Source organism: Triticum urartu, chromosome 6 (assembly GCF_003073215.2).
Source record: "Triticum urartu cultivar G1812 chromosome 6, Tu2.1, whole genome shotgun sequence".
In the NCBI taxonomy this organism is placed as follows: Eukaryota; Viridiplantae; Streptophyta; class Magnoliopsida; order Poales; family Poaceae; genus Triticum; species Triticum urartu.
The window spans coordinates 52,501,132-52,524,624 of NC_053027.1; positions in this window are offsets into that span (position 1 = coordinate 52,501,132).

The window sequence follows — 23,493 nt, forward strand, 5'->3', positions numbered from 1 at the left end:
CTACCAATCCCTTTGAGTGAAGCCATTGGAAATCTCATACAGATCAGTCAATTTCTTCAGTGACAGAGACGAAGTTCTTCTGGTCTCTGAGGAATTTGTCCTGACTGAGGAGTTAGGAATTCGCCAGTGCGGATTGCCTACACAGTGAGGAACATGATAGCCCTGAGGATTTTACTACCCAAAATTCCGACCGTTGCTGTGCTATGCGCCAGCTGTCCCAAAATATCTATCCACCTAACGGTCATATCATTGAAGGGCATTTATGTCTTATCATGTTGGGCTGCTCCCTAGGCTATAAATAGCCGCCCCCTACAACAACTAGCTGGTTGGCTGCTCCGAGAGAAACTGACACTTGTCATTTGAGAGCAACCCATCCTCCGAGGACTTTGAGCGAAAATCATCAAGTGAGGAAAAACCAAAAACCCAAAACCCAAACACCTACAAACCCCAAGTGATTGATGGGCTAGCCATTTTCAGCTTGAAAAAATGAATATCTGGGCCGGATATCTGGCCTGGGCTAGACGGGCCACAGCCCGCCCAGTTAATACCTGCAGCGATGTTTTCGTTGTTGTTCAGAGGAGAAAAATTAATATCTGGGCTAAACATCGAAAAACTCTACAGTGCTCACACCTCAAAAACACAAATACTACTCGAGCTGCTTGGTCCCAGCGGTCGGCCGCTTCTTGTGCAATTCTCTCGTTTATTGACTACTACATAGGTTGACAATGGTGTGGGACCGTGATGTCAAGAAACCAGGGGGAAGCAAAATAAATTACTCCAGCGAGCACTTCCACCTCTGCCTCGTTGTCTCCCGTGGAAACCCCTTTCCTCCCTTTTTTTGCTCGGGCAAGGACCAATGCATGCAACACGTCCATGCGGTTATTAGGCAAGAAATAAAAGCGCTTTGCATGCTATGAATTACGATGGACTGCATGGGTAGCTAATAAGGCATCCTCTTAACTGCCGTGATTAAATGTTGTGTTTAGAAGAGAGAAATATTCTTCTTTTCCACCAATCTGCTTGCACCTAGGTCGTGATGCACCTTCTAATATGACTTATTCACCTAGACGGAGGGAATATAGTTTTATACACACACACACACACATATATATATATATAAATAAAATAGGGACATTTACATCTATGCCCTTAACTCGAACCCACTACTCAGTTTTGCCCCTAATTTTTAGGTATGCTCAGTTTTGCCCCTCCGCCGTTAGTTTCACTTATAGAAATGCCCTTCTCTGCCGTTACCGTCCGGTCAAAGGTCTTTGACCGTCCTGAAAAAATAGCAAAAAAAATCAAAAAAATATGAAATTTGGTGGGATCGAAGATAGTCATGTCCGCAAGGCGCGTGCACATTTTCATGCCGTTCGGACACTCTGGGAGCTCGTGTCAAAGGAAAACATAAATTTTGTACGCATGCGAGCAGTAAATTCAAAAAAAATTGAAAAAAAATCAAAAAAATATGAAATTTCGTGGGACTCAAGATATTCAGGTGCGCAAGATGTGTGCACGTTTTTGTTGTGTTTGGATATTGTAGGAGCTCGTGGAGAAAAAAACAAATTTTAGCTCAAAAAAACTTTGAAAAAATGCACTATTTTGTTTTTTTCTCTAGAGCGCCCCGTACGTCATTTGATCACCAAAACTTGCAAGCACTTTGTGCACTCAAGCTTCTTTGACGCCAAATAAATTCAAATTTTTTTGAACTTTTTTGCTATTTTTTTCGAATTTACTGTTCATAGGCATAAATTATTTTTGTTTTCCTTTGCCACGAGCTCCCGGAGTGTCCAACCAACACAAAAATGTGCACGCGCCTTGCGGACATGACTATCTTCGATCCCACCAAATTTCATATTTTTTTGATTTTTTTTGCTATTTTTTTCTGGATGGTCAAAGTACTTTGACCGGACGATAACGGCGCAAAAGGGCATTTCTATAAGTGACACTAACGGCGGAGGGGCAAAACTGAGCATACCTGAAAATTAGGGGCAAAACTGAGTAGTGGGTTCGAGTTAGGGGCAGAACTGGAATTGGCCCAATAAAATAAGGAGGCACTTGCGTACGTGAGGCTATGGACCTGGTGGGTCCCCATTGTCATCCTCTCCAAGTAAAGTCATCTCCTCGCCCGCGCGCGCTTTTCGCCTGAAATAGTCAGCGTCGCCCGCCCCGCTTCTCGGTGCAGGCGATTGCTCCGCCTTCAAACGACAGAAGTGCCGTCCGTCCGTCCATCTGCCGCCCACATTAATGATACACGGTTGCCGATGCGGCTACTGCGGCACCACACGTTCGTCCCTCCGCCCGCCCACCATTGCTATATAAACTGCTGCGCCGGCCATAGCCGCAGTCATCCGCATCCGTTCGCTTTCTCCTGTCCAAACCACTACTGCCCACCATGGCTTCCTCGCGCTCCAGCGCTCTTCGGGACGGGCGGACGACAGACCACAAGGAGATGGCAGCCATTGCTGCCGACCGGCTGGCCGGCAGGCAACCGGAGGACGACGATGTCCCAATGGAGAACATGGTAGTCGATGATCCGACGCAAACCCCCTCCTCCGCGCCATCCTCGCCGGTGCATTGCACCATGACGACCGGCGAGGCCCGTGCCCAATATATGGACAGTGTGAGGCAGATGCGTCAGGAGCAGTTCCGGGAGGCGCAGGCCGACGCCGCCTACAACCACCATCTCCTCCAGGAGCACCTGCAGGCGGAGGAGCAGATCACCGCGGAGCGGGCGGAGCAGGAGGCGCTACTCGACTCATACCGCTCCGCCCGCAAGGGTCGCCTCGAGCGCTGGCGGTACCGCATGCGGGTGCAGGAGGCTGTGGCCGCCTACAAAGAGGCTAGTAAAGAGGGCGATGAAGCGGGCGAGGCGCTGTTTGGCGAGACCGAGGACGAGGCAGAGGACAATGCCGGCTCCGACGAGTCCCCGCTCCGCTGGCGTCGACGCGGCCCTGCTCTGCCGAGGCCCCGCGGCCCCAACAACGAGGCAGAGGACACCGCCGGCTCCACCGAGGCCCCGCCCCGCCAACAACGAGGCAGAGGACATCGCCGGCTTAGCGGAGGTCCCACCCTGCCGGCAACACGGGGGAGGATTTCCACCGCTCCGCTGAGGCGCCGCCCGCCGGCAACGAGACAGAGGACATCGCCAGCTCCGCCGAGGCCCCGCCCCACTGCCAACGAGGCCGCGCCACACAGAAAACGAGGAAGAGTAGAACACGGTAGGTCGCCGCCACTCGGGTCCAAGTAAGGCCACCGCTGCTACCCTCCTGTTGAAGCCAAGCTAGGCGGGTTGACCATTGACGGCCGGTTAGCTTCTTGGCGGCGACGTGGAGTCGGGGAGTTCTGTTGGAGAATAACGCTGCTTCTACTTAACTGCTGGTGCAGTTAGCTGACTGACACATGGGCCCAACAGGCCACATGTCAGTTACGCAACTGCACCTGCAGTTAAGTCACTGAAGCTTCTGTTCGGCTCAGCGGGACACAGGTGGGTAGCTTCGGTTAATTAATTATACCTCCAGCGCACCCCTTTTTAGTTGAAGAATGTATGAAATGTAATGAAATCTGGCATGTTTATATGAAATCCGACCGTGTATGAATGAATTTATTTCGATTAGTTCGAATTCCTGTATCACTGGCATTGGATGAACATGCAAAACAATACGTACTAGCATTATTCCCAGGGTGATCACCTCGTTTGCAGCAGTTTCACATGTACTCCCTCCGGTCCTTTCTAGTCTGCATACAAGTTTTGTCTACAGTCAAAGTATCTCTACTTTGACCAATCTTATACAAAAAAGTATGCACTTTCACAATGTGCGAAGTAAAAAGGAACAGAAGGAGTACAAAGAGTTTGAGTAGCTTTTTAGCGTTTCTGTACATTGCAATCAAACACATAGGCTTGGCAATTCATAGAGAACATTCAAAACAATCAATGATTATGCATCTCAGCGACTCACATGTCAGAGGAAATATTTACTTCACAACTAAAGAATAAAGAAAAAATTGATCGACACTACTGGCAGCAAAGGGCGTCTCATTCGAAAATATCAAACGCATGTCTTGCTAAAATCAATGAGCAAAATTTGACAAGGTTGTCCCATTCCAAAATATCAAATGCCTACGATTGTGGAATGGGCAGGGTTTGCCATCAGTTCGGACATTGACATGGCACCTCGTGCTAAATAAACCAGCTGTTCTTTTTGTGCAGTTCCACCAAAATCAACCAAATTCGCCTGTAGCTTGTATGATTTAGCCCTTATATGTTGCAACACCTTGAACTTATCGGCACCTCCTTTCTTGTGGTGGAAATGAATGATTCGATGTATTCATGAACATTTTGTGTAGTTCCCATTGAAATCAAGCTAAGCACCCCTGTTTGCACAAATACAAAAAAGTGATTAGTATAGAGCAAAGTGTACTATGAATTGATAGTTTCAATAGGCACATACATGGTCCATGTAGAGCACACTTTTAGAAAAATGGAACTCACCAGAAAGAATCCTAGAACAACATTGTACTCGCGCATCACAGCAAAAAATGGAGATTTTGTCAGTCCTTTTGAGCTGAAGTTACTTTGGTCTTGTGGGGAGTAATGTAACCATCCTTCAACTGCTCCTTTTGATGATAAGATAGACATGGCTTCTTCATCCTGGCATAATCGGAACTAGTCACTTCACGTACTCCATATTCTTCTTCAGAGGAAGATGATCCTGTTGTGCAAAGACAAGAGGACTACTAAATGCTAGCATCACTGTTTGCTCGAAAAAAGGAAAGGAAATATTTAAAACATCATAGATGAAGCACTTCTCAAGGACAATACCACTTTTTCATGACAGTATCTAAATAGTAGCACAACACCAATAGAGATGACAAAGCTCAATCATATGGATGAAATCAGTGGACGAGTACCAACCTTTGTCAGGAGGCTTATTGTGTAGAGCATACAGATGAAGCAATTCTCCGGAACCATCTGTTGCTATCTACGATGGTGGCCATGCTTACTATATACTCCTCGATTAGTTTAATGTTTCCAACATCTTCTTGTGCAGTTCCACTAAAATATATGGTATCTTCAAAGAAGATCCCTGTTTGCACAAGTAGAGATAATTACATATTACATTTAGAGTGGCATCAAATCAGTGGCAAAACAATTGCTCGTTCCAGCCATAACAATAAATTAAGATGCAAAACTATATCATTACTTGTGTCATCACAGTTCCAGTGCTTCATTACAGCACCGGGAGTTGATTTTTGTTTTTCTTCCCCTTGTTCTTCCCCTTCATCACTTGGTTCAATTACAAACAAGCTTTGCCTTCAATGTAAGATTTGGCATGTCAATTAGGGAGCACAAGTATAGTACTAAACTTAATTTTCTGATGAAAGTGGCAAAATACAGGCCAGTAGTTGTGAACTATCCTTATCTTACCTCAATGGGATATTATGGTGCACATACAGATTGGAAGTCTTGTCTCCATTTGTGCACTTCACTAAAATCAAGCAACATTATCTTACAAGTAGCACAACATATGAATGCACACTGCAGAATCTTGTGAAAGAAGGCTAGTACTGACCTCTCATGATGCGGAATTCAAACAACTCACAAGAAGAAGATCTGAACCAAATCCGCCTTAACGGATAGGAAGTAAGATCTCCTCTTGTGCAGTTCCACTAAGATCAAGAAATCAAGCAACGTTGTCGGTGTGACATTTTGGTTGAACTACACAAAACACTCTTAAAACAAAAGTGTTTTGTGCAGTGCAACAAAAGGTCACAATGGCAACGAGGTGAAGCAGATAACCCTGTTTACACAGAGGTGCAAAGGAAACAATTAGTGGTCAATAACGGTGGATGACACAGAAGCCAACAAAAAGAAGCATCTACCTTATCTAAATGGGAAATAAAGCAAGACAGTAGCATTTCTCAAACGGTGGCATTGATTAATATTAACATAGAGATTATATTAACAATAAAATTCGTTAAACATGTAATTTGCTTTTAACTGTGGCATTGCATCAATTTTCCAGCGGCATTATTAGAGGGTGTTTGTTTACAGGGACATTTTGGTGTAGGGACTAAAAAAACTCCATGTCAGTCCCATCTAAACCAAAGAGGAGGGACTTTTTGGGACTAAAAGTGGGCATTTGGGACTAAAGTGTAACGCCCCGAGACCGATGTGCCAGGTGTCGTTCAGTTATTCGTTGTCGTTGCCGTGTCATTTGCTTGCGTGTTGCATCTTATCATGTCATCATGTGCATTGCATCTTCATGTTTTCAAATCTTGCATCCGTCCCGGCCTCCTCGTTCTCTCCGTTGTCCGTTCTGAGCCCTACCACACTTGCACGCGCCCGCGGCACGTCCGAAATATTATTTTATAAGTGGCTGGAAAATGTTCTCGGAATGGATTGAAAGTTGGTGTGCGGTGTTGTTTTGTTGTTAGTAGACCGCCTGCCAAGTTTCATCGCGTTCGGAGTCCGTTTGACGCCCCAACGGATAACTACAGCGACATTATAGGTGGTCAAAACGTCGGACGTTTTCGGTCTCCGAAAACAGTCGCCGGGCCTCTCTCTCTTCTTTTCTCTCAGCTCGAGCCCTTCTGCACAGCCCACGAGTTCCAACCGACCCCTCGCGCGTGCGTCCGAAAAGCTGTCCCGGACCCGACCCGAGCAGTCGCCACCGTTGTATCCGGATCATCCCCAAACGTCTACAAAACGTCACCGTTTTCTTATTTGGACTCCCGAGCCTATTTATTCTCATCCGTAGGTTTTCGATCGGATGATCCAACTTCCCTCTTTTCCTGTATATATAGTCTACCCCTAGTTTACCTTCGGACCAATCCCTAATCCCTAGGGATCCTCCTAGCCGCCGCCGCCACACTTAAATCCCACCTCGGGATCCTCCCAGATCTGTTTCTCTTTGCGCCGTGGATCCCCTTTGCCTTGCTTGAGCTCGCCAGGGAGCAGAGCACCACGGCGCCCCGATTTTCTCGCGCCCCCACTCGAACCAGGAGCCAGAGTTCGTCCACGCGCTGGCCAGCAGCAGTGCGCCCCGCCTTGACTCACCATGGAGACCACCGCGGGCTTCGACACTGCCGTCCTCGTGCTGCATCGCCGCCGATGCCCGTGTCTTCGAACGTCGTTGCCTCCTCTGCTTCAGACCAACGCGCCGGCCGCCGGATCCGAACCCCGCCGTCCTTGTCTGTCGCGCCGACGGCAACCACCAGATCAGCCCCCCGCCACGCCGTTTCCTCGCCACCGGTGAGTAGCGCGCCACCGCGACCCTTCTTTTTCTCCTCTCTCACAGGCCTCACATCTCTCTCTCCTTCTCCCCTGCAGAACCTCCATGGACGCCCGATCCCGACGGTGACCTCGACCTTCAGACCACCCGGACGCGCCCTGGGTCCTACCGGGAACCGGCTCCCCGTCGTCAGGACTCCTTGGATCCGCGTCGTCGCCTCGCGATGCCCCGACCTGGAGCCCTTCCCACTGCCGCCTGCGTTCTTCAGCTTCGTCAGAGCACGAGCGAGGCTAGGCACGTTGACCCTTTCGACCGAGCCAAGCAGGCCGGCCCAGCGTGCCCCCTGCTAGCCCGGCCTTCCTCCGACTGGGCCAGGCCCAGGGTGAGCTGCCCCTCCAGCGCCCCTCCGTGTGTTTTTTTTCGGTTGGGCCAGCATATTTTGGCCCGTTGATGTTTTTTTTCACTGGCTGCAATTTTAGCTTTATCCAGGGAACGTCAGTTTTGCAGAATAGCCCCTAAACTTCGTGCATTTAATAACTTCACAACCGTGCATCGGATTAAAATAAGTAATATATGAAACTTGCTTAAAATTTTGTGTAGATTAATAATATCCAACTTTCATCCATGTTTAAAATGTCTAAAATGCTGTTTGTTTAAATTTTGCTCCTATGCCATGTTAAAATGATATATTTCATAACCAAATAACCGTAGCTCTGTTTTTAATAATCTTTATATGTAAATGGGGTAGAAAAATGCCTAGTTTAATGTGGTGGCATCATCTTGCATGTTTAACAACTCTAAAATATTGTTTAGGGCAGAACAGTACCAAACCTTAAATTATGCATATGAGGGTTTTCCGGAATTGTTGTTCGTTGTTTCCGGCCTCATTTAACCTTGACTAGATTGGTAGTTTTCATTAGCTTCACCCTCTTGCCATGCTTAACAACATTTAATATTGTTGGGTACATAAACGGGATCAAACTAAATAACTTATCGTGGTGTTTCGTCAATATGCAACTCGTTGCATATTGAGCTCCACTTAATTTGTAGTATTGTTTGTGCACTTTGCCATGCCATGCATAATTAAACCGGACATGCATCATACTTGGTTGTGCATCTTGCCATGATTATGTGAAGGTTGTTTACCATGTTGTTTGCTTCTTTCCGGTGTGCTTCTTCGGGTTGTTTCCGGTAACGTCGTGTTGTGAGGATCCGTTCATCTACGTACGTTTGTCTTCTTCATGGACTCGTTCTTCTTCCTTGCGGGATTTCAGGCAAGATGATCTTACCCTCGAAATCACTACTATCTTTGCTATGCTAGTTTGCTCGCTCTTGCTATGCCAATGCTTCGATGCCTACCATTTGCTTGTCAGCCTCCCAAATTGCCATGTCAAACCTCTAACCCACCATGTCCTAGCAAACCGTTGATTGGCTATGTTACCGCTTTGCTCAGCCCCTCTTATAGCGTTGCTAGCTGCAGGTGAAGATTGGAGGCTGTTCCTTGTTGGAATATTTATTTACTTGTTGGGATATCACAATATATCTTATTTAATTAATGCATCTATATACTTGGTAAAGGGTGGAAGGCTCGGCCTTATGCCTGGTGTTTTGTTCCACTCTTGCCGCCCAAGTTTCCGTCATATCGGTGTTATGTTCCCGGATTTTGCGTTCCTCACGCGGTTGGGCTATAATGGGAACCCCTTGACAGTTCCCCTTAAGTAAAGCTCCTCCAGCAATGCCCAACATTGGTTTTACCATTTGCCACCTAGCCTTTTTCCCTTGGGAGTCGCGCATCCCGAGGGTCATCTTATTTTAACCCCCCCGGGCCAGTGCTTGTCTAAGTGTTGGTCCGAACTGAGTAGACTGCGGGGCCACCTCGGGGAAACTTGAGGGCTGGTTTTACTCGTAGGATGTCTCATCCGGTGTTGCCCTGAGAATGAGATATGTGCAGCTTCCATCAGGATGTCGGCACATCGAGCGGTGTTGCTGGTTTAGTTTTACCCTGTCGAAATGTCTTGTTGTACCGGGATACCGAGTCTGATCGGAACGTCTCGGGTGGAGGTCTATTCCTTTGTTGACCGTGAGAGCTTGTGATGGGCTAAGTTGGGACACCCTGCAGGGATTTGAACTTTCGAAAGCTGTGCCCGCGGTTATGGACAGATGGGAATTTGTTAACGTCCGGTTGTAGAAAACCTGAAGTCGACCTTAATTGAAATGAATCAACAGCGTGTGTAACCATGATGGTCTCTTTCCGGCGGAGTCCGGGAAGTGAACACGGTTGTTGGAGTTATGCTTGACGTAGGTAGTCTAGGACCACTTCTTGATCATACCTTTATCGACCGTGCTTTGCCTTCTCTTCTCGCTCTCATTTGCGTATGTTAGCCACCATATATGCTAGTCGCTTGCTGCAGCTCCACCTCATACCTTTACCTTACCCATGAGCTTAAATAGTCTTGATCGCGAGGGTGCGAGATTGCTGAGTCCCCGTGGCTCACAGATACTTCCAAAACCAGCTTGCAGGTGCCGATGAGTCTGTGCAGATGACGCAACCAGGCTCAGGAGGAGCTCGATGAAGATCTTGTCCTTTTGTGTTGTTTCGTTTCAGTCGATCAGTAGTGGAGCCCAGTTGGGGTCGATCGGGGACCTTTGTCGCATTTGGGGTTCTTTTTTTATTTTGGTTCCGTAGTTGGACCATGAGTGTATTTGATTGATGTAATGTTTATTCATGTAATTGTGTGAAGTGGCGATTGTAAGCCAACTATGTACCTCTTTCCCTTATGTATTACATGGGTTGTGTGAAGATTACCTCACTTGCGACATATGCCTTCAATGCGATTATGTCTCTAAGCCGTGCCTCGACACGTGGGAGCTATAGTCGCATCGAGGGTGTTACATAAACAAAGAAGACCCCGAGGGAGTCTTTTTGGGACTTTTTCCAACAGTTGCCCCTGCCACGCATCGCACCTTGTCTCTATTAGTTCATTACTAGGGGTAACATGGTCTTTTAGCATGTCATTTAATAACCTCCAGTCCATGTTTATTCCCTGGAACCCAGAAGGTAGGGACTAGGGAGTTTTTAACCAAACAGGGGCTTAGATTAACCACAACTAATGAGTTGCATGGGACAGTGGACGCACCAGCACCATGTGCATCTACCGATGTACTGTGATCATGCACAGTCTGTTGCAACAAAGAAAAAACAACCAAGGAGCATATTTGTGTTGGTCCCAGTTTTGTTATCTTTAGACGCCTTTCCCTATGTGAGCGCAGCAAATCTAGTCCTGCTCAAACTCTACAGCCCTGTCCCTTCCTTTCCTTTTTGAAAAAGTACTTTCGCCCCTTCCTTTCCTCTTTGAATCACGTCCTAAATTTATGCGATACAACTTTCCCAACTACTTTCCCCCATTCCTTTCCTCTTTGAACCACGTCCTAGATTAATGCTATACAACTTTCCCCCTTCATTTGCTCTTTGAACCATGTCCTAGATTCATGCTATATACAACTTTTCCCACTACTTTCCCCCACTCCTTTCCTCTTTGAAGCACGTCCTAGATTCATGGTATACATGCAGCTAGAGCAATGCATGTGGAGTAAGTAAATTATACCTTAAGGTTCTTGGGGCGTGTTTCGGTGGGCGACGGGACGACGGCGAAGAAGAAGGGGTCGGAGGCCCTCCCGCGCCGCCGCTGGGTGGAAAGTGAACAGCTACAAATGTGGATGTCTCCAGAGCAACTTTAGATCTGCAGAGGGCGAGAGAGTGTGAAGAGAGCAACTACAAGTGTCGAGGCTCCAGCGGGAGAGGGCGAGAGAGTGTGAAGAGAGCAACTACAAGCGCTGAGGCTCCAGCGTGTATATATATACTGGAGAGAGAGTGTTAAGCATGCAAACCCTAGAAAACATTTTGACCAGTCAGAGAATCCTCCTGGCACAAATTATGCTAAAGTGTAGTTATCGAACCCGAGACCTCAAGTTTGATGAGCGAAAATGCTAACCAGCTACACAACCCTCCCGTTATGTTCAACGAGAGGGAAATAACCTTTTATACATTCCTGCATTCGTGTGACAAGCATGCTGTGTTTTTTTGGTGTGTGTGGGAGTCATTGGGATTTCAATCATAATCGTGTGATGTGGCTTTGGTGGTAAGACTATCCACAGTGGTGCAGAAATAATGCAGCCTTAGTCACCTTACCTCTCTCCACGTAGTACATTGGGTCCCACCAGTCAGAGGGTGAAATAAACAAATTAATAAGAAAAATTAAAAGCGCCAGCGGTGTATCTTACCTCACACATCTCGCTACTGCTCGGGAACACTGTCCAATTGATCCCTCTGTTCGCTCACATACTATTTTAAGTCAATCCTTATTATAACATGCACACAAATTTTGGGCACTTGTATTTGACTTAAGTCAGTGTGCCACCGTATCTCGTATACTTACTACTCCCTCTGTCTAGGTGTAATAAGTCACGTTAGAAGGTGCAACGGGACCAAGGTGCGTGCGTGTGCGTGTGTGTGTGTGTGTGTGTTTAACACCATGTGTGTGTGTTAGAGAGAGCGACAGATCAACCTACTCCTACAGAGAGATGTTGTGTAGTGTACAATTTTAGCTGCGAGAGTCGGTGCATCCTCTCGTTTCTGGGCGTGTCCGGTAGGGACATGCGGACAGCTGCCATGCCCGCTCCTGACCAGCCTGGCCCACCCAAAGCCCCTCCATCGCCCGCGCGCGCTTCCCGCCCGAAACATTCAGCGCCGCTCTAAAGAATCGGTGCCGCATTCATACCCGGGCAGAGCGGACGCGGCCTCTCACTGGCGCAAGAGTGATGGTTGCTTCGTCCGTCCAACTTACTGCTGGGTCTATGTGATTTGATGGCTCATTGGTCTTTATTACTGAGGTGGTAGGACTGCTGGATGTCCCATGCTTTCGGCCAAAGGAGGTATACTACTACTAGATTACAATTTTCTCCATTCTTACAGCGGAGGCGTGCAAGAGCAGTGAAAACACGCAGGCTCAGTGATTACATGGCCCACCTCACACTATCACCGTGCGACACCTAACTCTTTACATAGTACTCCCTCCGTTCCTAAATATTACTAGATGAGTCCCCGCACGTTGGCGCGGAACAGCGATATATCTCTGTGCGCAAAATTATCAATTTCATAGAACAAAAAAAACTTTATAACCGCATGACAAATGTGGTAGCCAAACTAAATAAACTCCCATCATCATTTAGATCATCCCACGTAAGGAAAAAAGATCAGCCAACGCCTACTGCATAATGGGATTATATTTTTCTTTTTGACATGTTAATGGGACCTAAAAGCTCACTTACATGCATGCTACCGGTGCATGCTTGCATGCAAACATGTTGATGTGATTTAAAACCCACTCACATGCATGTGGCACGATATTTCTGCATGCTTGCATGTGGCTTAGTGCGGAGCCTCTCAACGTCAAGATCAGACGACTATTATGGACTGATTTACTTCATCTAACAGCTACATCAATTTTGATGACGTGGCTCAAGGAGAGGATAGAGAATTCCTAGTAGTGGGGGCTAGCTATTACTAGTAGATATAAGTCTTTGTAGAGATTCCACTACATACGGAACAAAATGAATGAATCTACACTTAAAATGCATCTATATACATCCGCATGTGGTTCATGGTGAAATCTCTACAAATACTTATATTTAGGAACGGAGGAAGTAATAGTATAGTACATACTGTAATTTATCAGCGAGATAAATTTGTACAATGCTATGAAGCTTCCAGCTTCTGTTACATGTATCTTGCGTCCAAGGTTGCCCGTTGCAACATTTCATCAAATACAAAGGAGACTAACATGCATGATATTGCATCTCAATGATTGACAGATCATAGAAAATATGTACTCCCTCCGTTCCAAAATAAGTTTCTCAACTTTGTGCAAACTTTAGTACAAAGTTGTACTACTACTAAATTTGACACTTATTTTGGAATAGAGGCAGCTAAAGAAAAAAATGATCCATGCAGTCCCTAGCCCTTGAACTGTGAACCCTGACCAGGCTTCAATTTGCTGGCAACGTTCGAGCTTCCTAATAAATGAAGTTTGCAACCTTTTGACCATCGAATCATTTTGTGCAGTTTCACCAAAATCGAGATGAGCATCCCTGTGGCAAAGAAATTGAACAAGCGTGATTAGAATAAGATTACTGGGACTAGTTGATGAGACATAAACTCATCACAAATACAGTACGTAGAAGCCAGTAGAGGTATGTGCGGGGCAAAGAAGTAGAGAAATATCCACAGGGAGTGATGTGGGCAGCTGGAGCAGTGGTGCAAGCCGGCTGTAAAGGGAGTTGTACCTGAGGGACGTAGCTCAACCTTGAGGAGGGCGGCGGGAGGCGGCAACTGCCCATGTCGCGGTAGTGAGCAAGGGACGAAGGCAACCTCACCGGCTTTGTGAGAGAGAACGGTGGGGACCCCTGATCGGGACGTGCCGACAGTGGGTTTTCGCCGTCGGCGACGGCCACCGGATCTACACTAAGCATCCACCCCTTCCCCAAGTGGACGTGAGCCGCCGGGATGTTAGAGATGTGGCCACAGTCGTTTTGTGTGAGAGAGTGTGAAGAGAGCAACCCCAGCAAGCAACCGTGTAGGCTGGCCCGTCCTGACTATGTATATAGTGGAGCGGTTTCCTTTCTCTCCATATGAACCTATCATATTGCGTACGTGCCACTGAAGAAAAAAAACTTTATTTATAAATGACGCGGCACCTACTACTCGTTCTCCTATAACCTTGCGCTTGGCATCTCCAAAATATTAACCTTGCGATTGGCTCTTCGCCTCTTCAAGAAGTCGAGCAATAATGGTAGTGCAATATATATCGTTCTGGCTATATGAGACCAAATGAATTGCTGCACGTCCACCACGTGGGCGAGGGTCGAGGGGCGAGGGAGAGTGCTACATACGGAGCAAAATGAGTGAATCTACACTCTAAAATACGTCTATATACATCAGTGTTTGGAGTATGTACTAGTAGTTCATATTGAAATCTACTAAAGGACATATATATTCCAAACAATATGATATAATCTCTATAACCAAGGTAGTAGGGACGAGGAGTAAACGGAGGGAGTAGTAAATTTTTCTCCTCGTCCTGCGAGCCACCGCGCACATGGGCGAGGGAGCGGGCGTAAGGCGTAGTAAGCAAGCTTCACCTCATCCTGCGAGCCACCGCGCTAGTGGGCGGGGAGACGGCGTACTAAGCAAGCTTCTCCTCGTTCTGCGAGTTGACGGGACACATCAAAAGTACTCCAGTGTATAGAGCCTTGCCTCTAAGGTAGGCCCCACATGGTTTGCCTCTTTTTTTAACATAACACGTCAAGTCGCAATTTGTTTGTTCACCCGTGGTAGATGATCCTCCCTCCACCAAGTGGACAACCAGTACACGTGCCAAATTACCATGTGGGCTGCCTTTTTCATACAGAAATGAGCTCCACCATGTACCCGCGCGGGTGTGGCTGGGAAAGAGACGGGAGTACATGCGCCGTGCATGCACCTCTTCTCTTCGTGCACGTCCCCCACCTACGTGGGTGTGTGTGAGAGATACAAACCGCGTTCATGAGTGTTTTTTGTTTTGGGGTGGGGGTGGGGTGGGGGGTTGATTTCGTGAATTGTTTGTGGTATTATGTGTCGATGACATCTCAAACAAAATTTTGCATGCAATGTGTGTGAAATGGAGGCCTATCCATATCATACATAGAGGGTCGGGAAATCCACAAGAAGAGAGGGAGGGGTCATAGCTATCGATAGAGTCGAAGAGAGGATCAAGTGGGTGGGTGCGAGATCGATGAAGAGAGCCATCGAAATTGTGTGTATGTACAAGTCAAAGATATAGGGCGACTGGCCTATCGGAACATTAGAGGGCACACGTCAAGTTTGTGTGTGCCAGGGAGACATGACTAGAGCGCTCTATGTATCGGTGTGTGTGTGGGGGGGGGGAGCGAGGTGGTGGGAGGGGTAGGCAGAGGCCTAACTATAGAGGTAGAACGACTCGTATATGTGTTGAGAAGGAGAGACCCATCTATGTCTTGAGGGAGATCGGTCGACATCCATACAAAACTGAAGGACGGGAAATATGATGGGAGAGAGAGAGGGAGGGAGAGGGAGGGAGAGGGGTAGAGTGCTGGATGGGTGATGGAGTTGCTTCTCGAAGATGGTGGGAGAGGCCTACTAGACAAACTGAGGCACTAGTAGAAAACAGGGCTTTGGCCCAGGCCGGGTCAGCCCATTAGTCCCGGTTCAGTCCAGAACCGGGACCAATGGGGGCATTGGTCCCGGTTCGTGAGCCCAGGGGGCCGGCCGGGCCACGTGGGCCATTGGTCCCGGTTCATCTGGACCTTTTGGTCCCGGTTGGTGGGATGAACCGGGACCAATGGGCCTCGCTCCTGGCCCACCACCATTGGTCCCGGTTGGTGGCTTGAACCGGGACCAAAGGCCCCCCTTTAGTCCCGGCTCATGTCACCAACCGGGACCAATGAGGTGCCTATATATACCCCTCGCTCACGAGCAGAGCACCCCAGTGCTCTGTTTTTCTCTGGCCGAGGGGGAGAGGGCTTTGTGGTGCTCTAGCTCACCTCCTATGCACATGAGGTGTTCAATGGAATGCCCGAGCCACACTACTTAAGCTTTCTCCTCTCGAAGCTCGACCTCCAAGCTCCATTTTCCTCGAGATTTGTCTAGATTTAGCGGTTCGTCACGCCCCGTCCCCGTCTTCACCGTCGTCGATCACCCGCGCCGATCTCATCACCGACACCACCGTGGTGAGCCTCTTGTTCTTATCTTCTTTCTGAAAGGAAAAGTATTCTTACTTGTATGTTTAGATAGATACTTGTATCATTTTCTTACATTTATTATTGCATATTATATAGTGCGATGGTTTTGGTATCCGCCCCCGTCGGCCCTCGTCCTGTCTATGATTCGGATGTGGTATGTATATTATCTTTATAACTATTGGTTCATTTATTGTTTATGAAAATTATGCTGACCAACGTGACATAGATTTTATTTATCTAGGATGTATGTGAATCGGAAATTCCAACCGACCCTATTGTCGAGAGGTTAAATTTAGTTGAAGAAGAAAACAATTTGTTGAAGGAAAAAATAAAAAAAATTGAGGAGGAGAAGATGATATTCGAGTTGCATGTTGCGGATGTCGTCGATGATCACAAGATCAAGATGGATGCAATGCGCTTGAAGATTAGAAAGATTAGAAAATATGCCATTCATACTGAGGCTTGGTATCATTATGCCGTTGGATCAATTGTTACCTTGGTTGCGATTATGATTGCATTTGTTTTCGCATTGAAATGTTTTCATAGTTTCAATGTATGGTTTAATTAATTAGATGCTCTAGAGAGCTATATGTTGTTAGATGAGAACTATGTATGCACTTTGGTTTTAATGTGATGATGAACTTCTATTAATTTGGACACTTAATTATATATAATGCACGCAGATGAACCGGCAATGGATGTACGGTGACAGACACACCCGCGAGTACATTAAGGGCGTGCATGAGTTTCTCGATGCGGCTGAGGCCTTACTCTAACCGGAAAATCGTTCACTCCCACCTGTTTTACAAGGGTTTCATGCCACACTATAATGTTTGGATGAGGCACGGAGAAATAGGGGTTATGATGGAAGACGGCGAAGAAGAAGACTACGATGACAACTATGTGCCCCCTGAATACGGTGATGCTGCAACGGGGGGAGCTGGTGAAGATCAAGAGGAACCAGACGATGTGCCCAATGATGCTGCAACGGGTGAAGCTGCTGAAGATCAAGAGGAACCAGACGATGTGCCCGATGATGATGATCTCCGCCGGGTCATTGTCGATGCAAGGACGCAATGCGAAAGTCAAAAGGAGAAGCTGAAGTTCGATCGCATGTTAGAGGATCACAAAAAAGGGTTATACCCTAATTGCGAAGATGGCAACACAAAGCTCGGTACCGTACTGGAATTGCTGCAGTGGAAGGCAGAGAATGCTGTGGCTGACAAAGGATTTGAGAAGCTACTGAAAATATTGAAGAAGAAGCTTCCAAAGGATAACGAATTGCCCGACAGTACATACGCAGCAAACAAGGTCGTATGCCCTCTAGGATTGGAGGTGGAGAAGATACATGCATGCCCTAATGACTGCATCCTCTACCGCGGTGCATACAAGGATCTGAACACATGCCCGGTATGCGGTGCATTGCGGTATAAGATCAGACGAGATGACCCTGGTGATGTTGACAGCGAGCCCCCCAGGAAGAGGGTTCCCGCGAAGGTGATGTGGTATGCTCCTATAATACCACGGTTGAAATGTCAAACAAGAAGAGCATGCCAAGTTGATGCGATGGCACAGTGAGAACCGAAAGAAAGATGGGAAGTTGAGAGCACCCACTGACGGGTCGCAGTGGAGAAAAATCGAGAGAAAGTACTGGGATGAGTTTGCAAAGGACCCAAGGAATGTATGGTTTGCTTTAAGCGCGGATGGCATTAATCCTTTCGGGGAGCAGAGCAACAATCACAGCACCTGGCCCGTGACTCTATGTATGTATAACCTTCCTCCTTGGATGTGCATGAAGCGGAAGTTCATTATGATGCCAGTTCTCATCCAAGGCCCTAAGCAACCCGGCAACGAAATTGATGTGTACCTAAGGCCATTAGTTGAAGAACTTTTACAGCTGTGGAATGAAAACGGTGTACGTACGTGGGATGAGCACAGACAGGAGGAATTTAACCTTAAGGCGTTGCTGTTCATGACCATCAACGATTGGCCCGCTCTCAGTAACCTTTCAGGACAGACAAACAAAGGATACCACGCATGCACGCACTGTTTAGATGACACTGAAAGTATATACCTGGACAAATGCAGGAAGAATGTGTACCTGGGCCATCGTCGATTTCTTCCGACCAACCATCAATGTCGAAAGAAAGGCAAGCATTTCAAAGGCGAGGCAGATCACCGGAAAAAGCCCGCCATGCGCATCGGTGATCACGTGCTTGCTATGGTCAATGATTTACACTACGTAATCTTTGGAAAGGGTCCCGGTGGACTAGCTGTTCCGAATGACGTTGAGGGACACGCACCCATGTGGAAGAAGAAATCTATATTTTGGGACCTATCCTACTGGAAAGACCTAGAGGTCCGCTCCTCAATGGACATGATGCACGTGATGAAGAACCTTTGCGTGAACCTGCTAGGCTTCTTGGGCGTGTATGGGAAGACAAAAGATACACCTGAGGCATGGGAGGACCTGCAACGTTTGCACGAAAAAGACGACATGCCTCCGAAGCAGTATAAAGGTCCTGCCAGCTAAGCTCTTACGAAAGAAGAGAAAGAAATCTTCTTTGAATGCCTGCTCAGTATGAAGGTCACGACTGGCTTCTCGTCGAATATAAAGGGAATAATAAATATGCCAGAGAAAAAGTTTCAGAACCTAAAGTCTCATGACTGCCACGTGATTATGATGCAACTGCTTCCGGTTGCATTGAGGGGGCTTCTACCGGAAAACGTCCGATTAGCCATTGTGAAGCTATGTGCATTCCTCAATGCAAACTCTCAGAAGGTGATCGATCCAGAAATCGTACCAAGGCTAAGGAGTGATGTGGCGCAATGTCTTGTCAGTTTCGAGCTGGTGTTCCCACCATCCTTCTTCAATATCATGACGCACGTCCTAGTTCATCTAGTTGACGAGATTGTCATCATGGGGCCCGTATTTCTACACAATATGTTCCCCTTTGAGAGGTTCATGGGAGTCCTAAAGAAATATGTCCGTAACCGCGCTAGGCCAGAAGGAAGCATCTCCATGGGCCATCAAACAGAGGATGTTATCGGGTTTTGTGTTGACTTCATTCCTGGCCTTAAGAAGATAGGTCTCCCTAAATTGCGGTATGAGGGGAGACTGATTGGAAAAGGCACTCTTGGAAGAGACTCAATAATATGCAGGGACGGATATTCTTGGTCTCAAGCACACTACACAGTTCTACAGAACTCTACCTTGGTGACCCCGTATGTCGATGAACACAAGAACAGTCTGCGCTCCAAACACCCGGAGCAGTGCGACGACTGGATTACATGTGAACACATCAGGACTTTTAGCAGTTGGTTGGAAACACGTCTCAGAGGTGACAACACTATTTGTGATGAGTTGTACTTGTTGTCCAGGGGACCATCTTTGACTGTATTGACTTACAAAGGATACGAGATAAATGGGAATACATTTTACACGATCGCCCAAGATCAAAAGAGCACCAACCAAAACATCGGTGTCCGCTTTGATGCAGCAACCAAGAGCGGAAAGGACACATATTATGGTTACATAGTGGACATATGGGAACTTGATTACAGACCTGATTTTAAGGTCCCTTTGCTTAAGTGCAAATGGGTCAATCTGTTAGGCGGCGGAGTACAGGTAGACCCACAGTACGGAATGACAACAGTGGATCTGAAAAATCTTGGGTACACTGACGAACCGTTCGTCCTAGCCAATGATGTGGCGTAGGTTATCTATGTGAAGGACATGTCTACCAAACCGAGAAAAAGAAAACATAAGGAAGCAAATACATCATACGATGAGCCAAAGCGCCACATAGTTCTTTCAGGAAAAAGGGACATCCTGGGAGTGGATGGCAAGACAGACATGTCTGAAGATTATGAAAAGTTTCATGAAATTCCTCCCTTCAATGTCAAGGCTGACCCAAGCATCCTGATAAACAATGAAGATTATCCATGGTTACGGCGCAATAAGCAAATGACACAAGCGAAGAAAAAGTGAAGACTTCCTCCCACAACTATTATGATGATACCATGCCAACTTTGTAACACACGAACATGCTACCATTGTCCGTTTTGTACATGCACATGCTATGTGGGTGAAATTATGATACCATCCCAACTTTCAACTTTTTCAGAGTTCATTTGAAATGCTTTCATGTCTTATGGTTCAAGGTTTTATGTGTTGAGGCAAATGGATCAATATGTCAGGAGGCGGGGTACAGGTAGACCCACAGTACAGTATGACAACAGTGGATCTAAACAATCTTGGGTACACAGACGAACCATTCGTCCTAGCCAATGATGTGGCGCAGTTATTGTCCGAAACTTTGATACTTCGAAAGTGATTGTCCATTTTGTACACGAAGTGCATCAAGTTTTTGTCGTAACCCTCTCTACTTTTTGGAACAAGCTATGTGGGTGAAATAATGATACCATGCCAACTTTCAACCTTTTCAGAGTTCATTTTAAATGCTTTCCAATTTTAGGGTCATTTAGCTCAAATAATGAATTAATAGCAAACAGAATGAACTACAAAACTTTTATGAAAATAAAAACAATCAATTAAAATGTTATGTTATGATCAACTAAAATAAAACTATAATATTCTTCAATAGCAAAAAGAATATAATTTTTGTGACCTAAAATCAAACTATAAGTATTTAATTGTAAGTATAAATAAAAAATAAATAGCAAAAAAGAAAAAAAATTCTATTTTTATAGTAAAGTTATTCATAAACTAGTGATTCACACAAATTTTAAAAAATACAAATTTAAACTATTCAAAATTTTAAAACTAATGGCACTAACAGAAAGTTTATAATTTTTGTGACCTAAAATCAAAAAGAAATCACTAAAAAACTATAAGTAGTTAGTTGTAAGTATAAATAAAAAATAAATAGAAAAAATTCTATTTTTATAGTAAAGTTATTCATAAACTAGTGATTCACACAAATTTTTAAAAAAATCAAATTTAAACTATTCAAAATTTAAAACTAATGGCACTAACAGAAAGTTTATAATTTTTGTGACCTAAAAGCAAAAAGAAATCACTAAAAAACTGTAAGTATTAAGTTTTAAGTAGAAATAAAAAAAAATAAAAAACCAAAAAAAATGTAGAAATAAAAAAGAAAAAACGAAAAAAAAATGCTACCTACTGGGCCTCCATGGCCTGAATACGACTAGAAACCCTACATGGGCCAGGATTCAGGCCCGTAGAAGGCCCAATAGGCCCATAGGCAGTAGCAAGTTTAGGCCCGAAAGCCTGCATAAGAGAGGAGCTCGAATGGGGAGGCACACGAGCGCTTATAAACAAGTGCCGGTGCCCTTCAGCTAGCGAGGTGGGACTAAACTTTCGGCCGCGCCAGCGCCAGCACAAGGCCATTGGTCCCGGTTGGAGGCACCAACCGGGACCATAGCGGGGCATTGGTACCGGTTCGTGGCACCAACCGGGACGATTGCCCCCCTATGGTCCCGGTTCGAGCCACCAACCGGGACCAAAGGCCTCTGCTTCCCGCCCTTTCGGCTACTGAAAAGAGACCTTTGGTCCCGGTTGGTGGCTCCAACCGGGACCATAGGTAGGCATTCGTCCCGGTTCATGCCATGAACCGGGACCATTGCTCTGGGTATATAAGGTAGCACTTGTGAAAATTTCGCCAACCGCTCCCATTCCCCCCCGACGCCGCCAGGCCGTTCGTCATCGTCGTCGCTACCCCGAGCCCGTCGTCGCCCGCTCCCTGTCGCCGTCGCCCCGCGCCACCGCAGGCCTTCTCCCTGTCGCTGCGTGCGCCATCGCCGGCCTCCTCCTCGTTGATGCATGCGCCATCTCCGGCCCCCTCCCCGTCGCCCCGCGCCGCGTCGCCGGCCTCCCCTGCGCCGTCGCCGGCCTCCTTCCCCGTCCCCGGCCTCCTCCCCGTCGCGCCCCCAGTGAGCTCCCCCCTTCCCATGGATCCCTATCGCTCTGACCATCGCCGCCGCCGCCGCTGCTCTCTGTGTGTGATAAATTTTTTCATATGTGTATATGTATATGCTCATATGTATTTGGATTTGGCTATGTATGTATGTATATGCTCATATGTATGTATGTATGTATGTATGTATGTATATGCTCATATGTATGTATGTTCATATAGCATTTTTTTCTATATATGAATTATTTTTTTGTTCATGGATATATGCTAAAGAAAAAGAGGGGGGTGATAGATGATGATGAGGGGTCGAGAGGGGGACGAGAGGTCGAGAGGGGTCGAGGGGAGAAAAAAAATGTTATCAGGGACGAGGGTCGTCGAGGGGTCGAGAGAGGGACGAGGGGTCGAGAGGGGTCGAAAGAAGAAGAGGAGAGGAAGAAGAGGAGAAATAAATAAGAATAAGAAAAAAGAAGAAAAATAAGAGGAGAAGAAGAAAGGAATAGTGGAGAAGAAGAGAAAATAGAATATATTCTATTTTTTCTTCTTCTCCACTATTCCTTTCTTCTTCTCCTCTTTTTCTTGTTCTTTTTTTTCTTCGATCTTTTCCTCTAGCTATTCCTTTCTTCTTCTCCTCTTTTTTCTTCTTCTTCTTCTTCTTCTTCTTCTTCTTCTTCTTCTTCTTAATTTTTATTGGGAACGAGGGTGTCGAGGATCGCCGAGGGGTCGAGGGTCGGGAACTAGGGTAGAGGGTCGAGGGATCGAGGGTCGAGGGTTCCATGGTTGTCTAGGGGTCGAGGGTTCCAGGGTCGTCGAGGGTTCGAGGGGTCGAGGATCGCCGAGGGGTCGAGAGAGGTTTCCTAGTGTCAAAGTATTGAAGAAATCCATGGCTTCATCATTAGCCGGAAGTAACCAGGGCATGACGAAGTCCTCCAAAGTTATTTTGGAATGGTGTCCCGGATAGGATAATTTGCCTTTTTTTATGAATTTCAGCAAAGGCCTTCCAAATAACGATATTTGGAAGGTTCTTGCTGAACTTTGTACCAAAAAGCGAATTATCCTATCTAGGACTCCGTTCCAAAATAACTTTGGAGAGCTTCGTACCATCATGCACCTTTTACTTTCGCCTAATGATGAAGACATGGTTTTGTTGAATCCTTTGACACTAGGCAACCTCCCGACCCCTCAGCGATCCTCTTGAACATGAGAGGAAGAAGAGGATCGCTGAGGGGTCGAGGGTTCCAGGGTCGTCGAGGGTTCGAGGGGTCGAGGATCGCCGAGGGGTCGAGAGAGAGATTTCCTAGTGTCAAAGTATTGAAGAAATCCATGGCTTCATCATTAGCCAGAAGTAACCAGGGCATGACGAAGTCCTCCAAAGTTATTTTGGAATGGTGTCCCGGATAGGATAATTTGCCTTTTTGTATGAATTTCAGCAAATGCCTTCCAAATAACGATATTTGGAAGGTTCTTGCTGAACTTTGTACCAAAAAGCGAATTATCCTATCTAGGACTCCGTTCCAAAATAACTTTGGAGAGCTTCATACCATCAT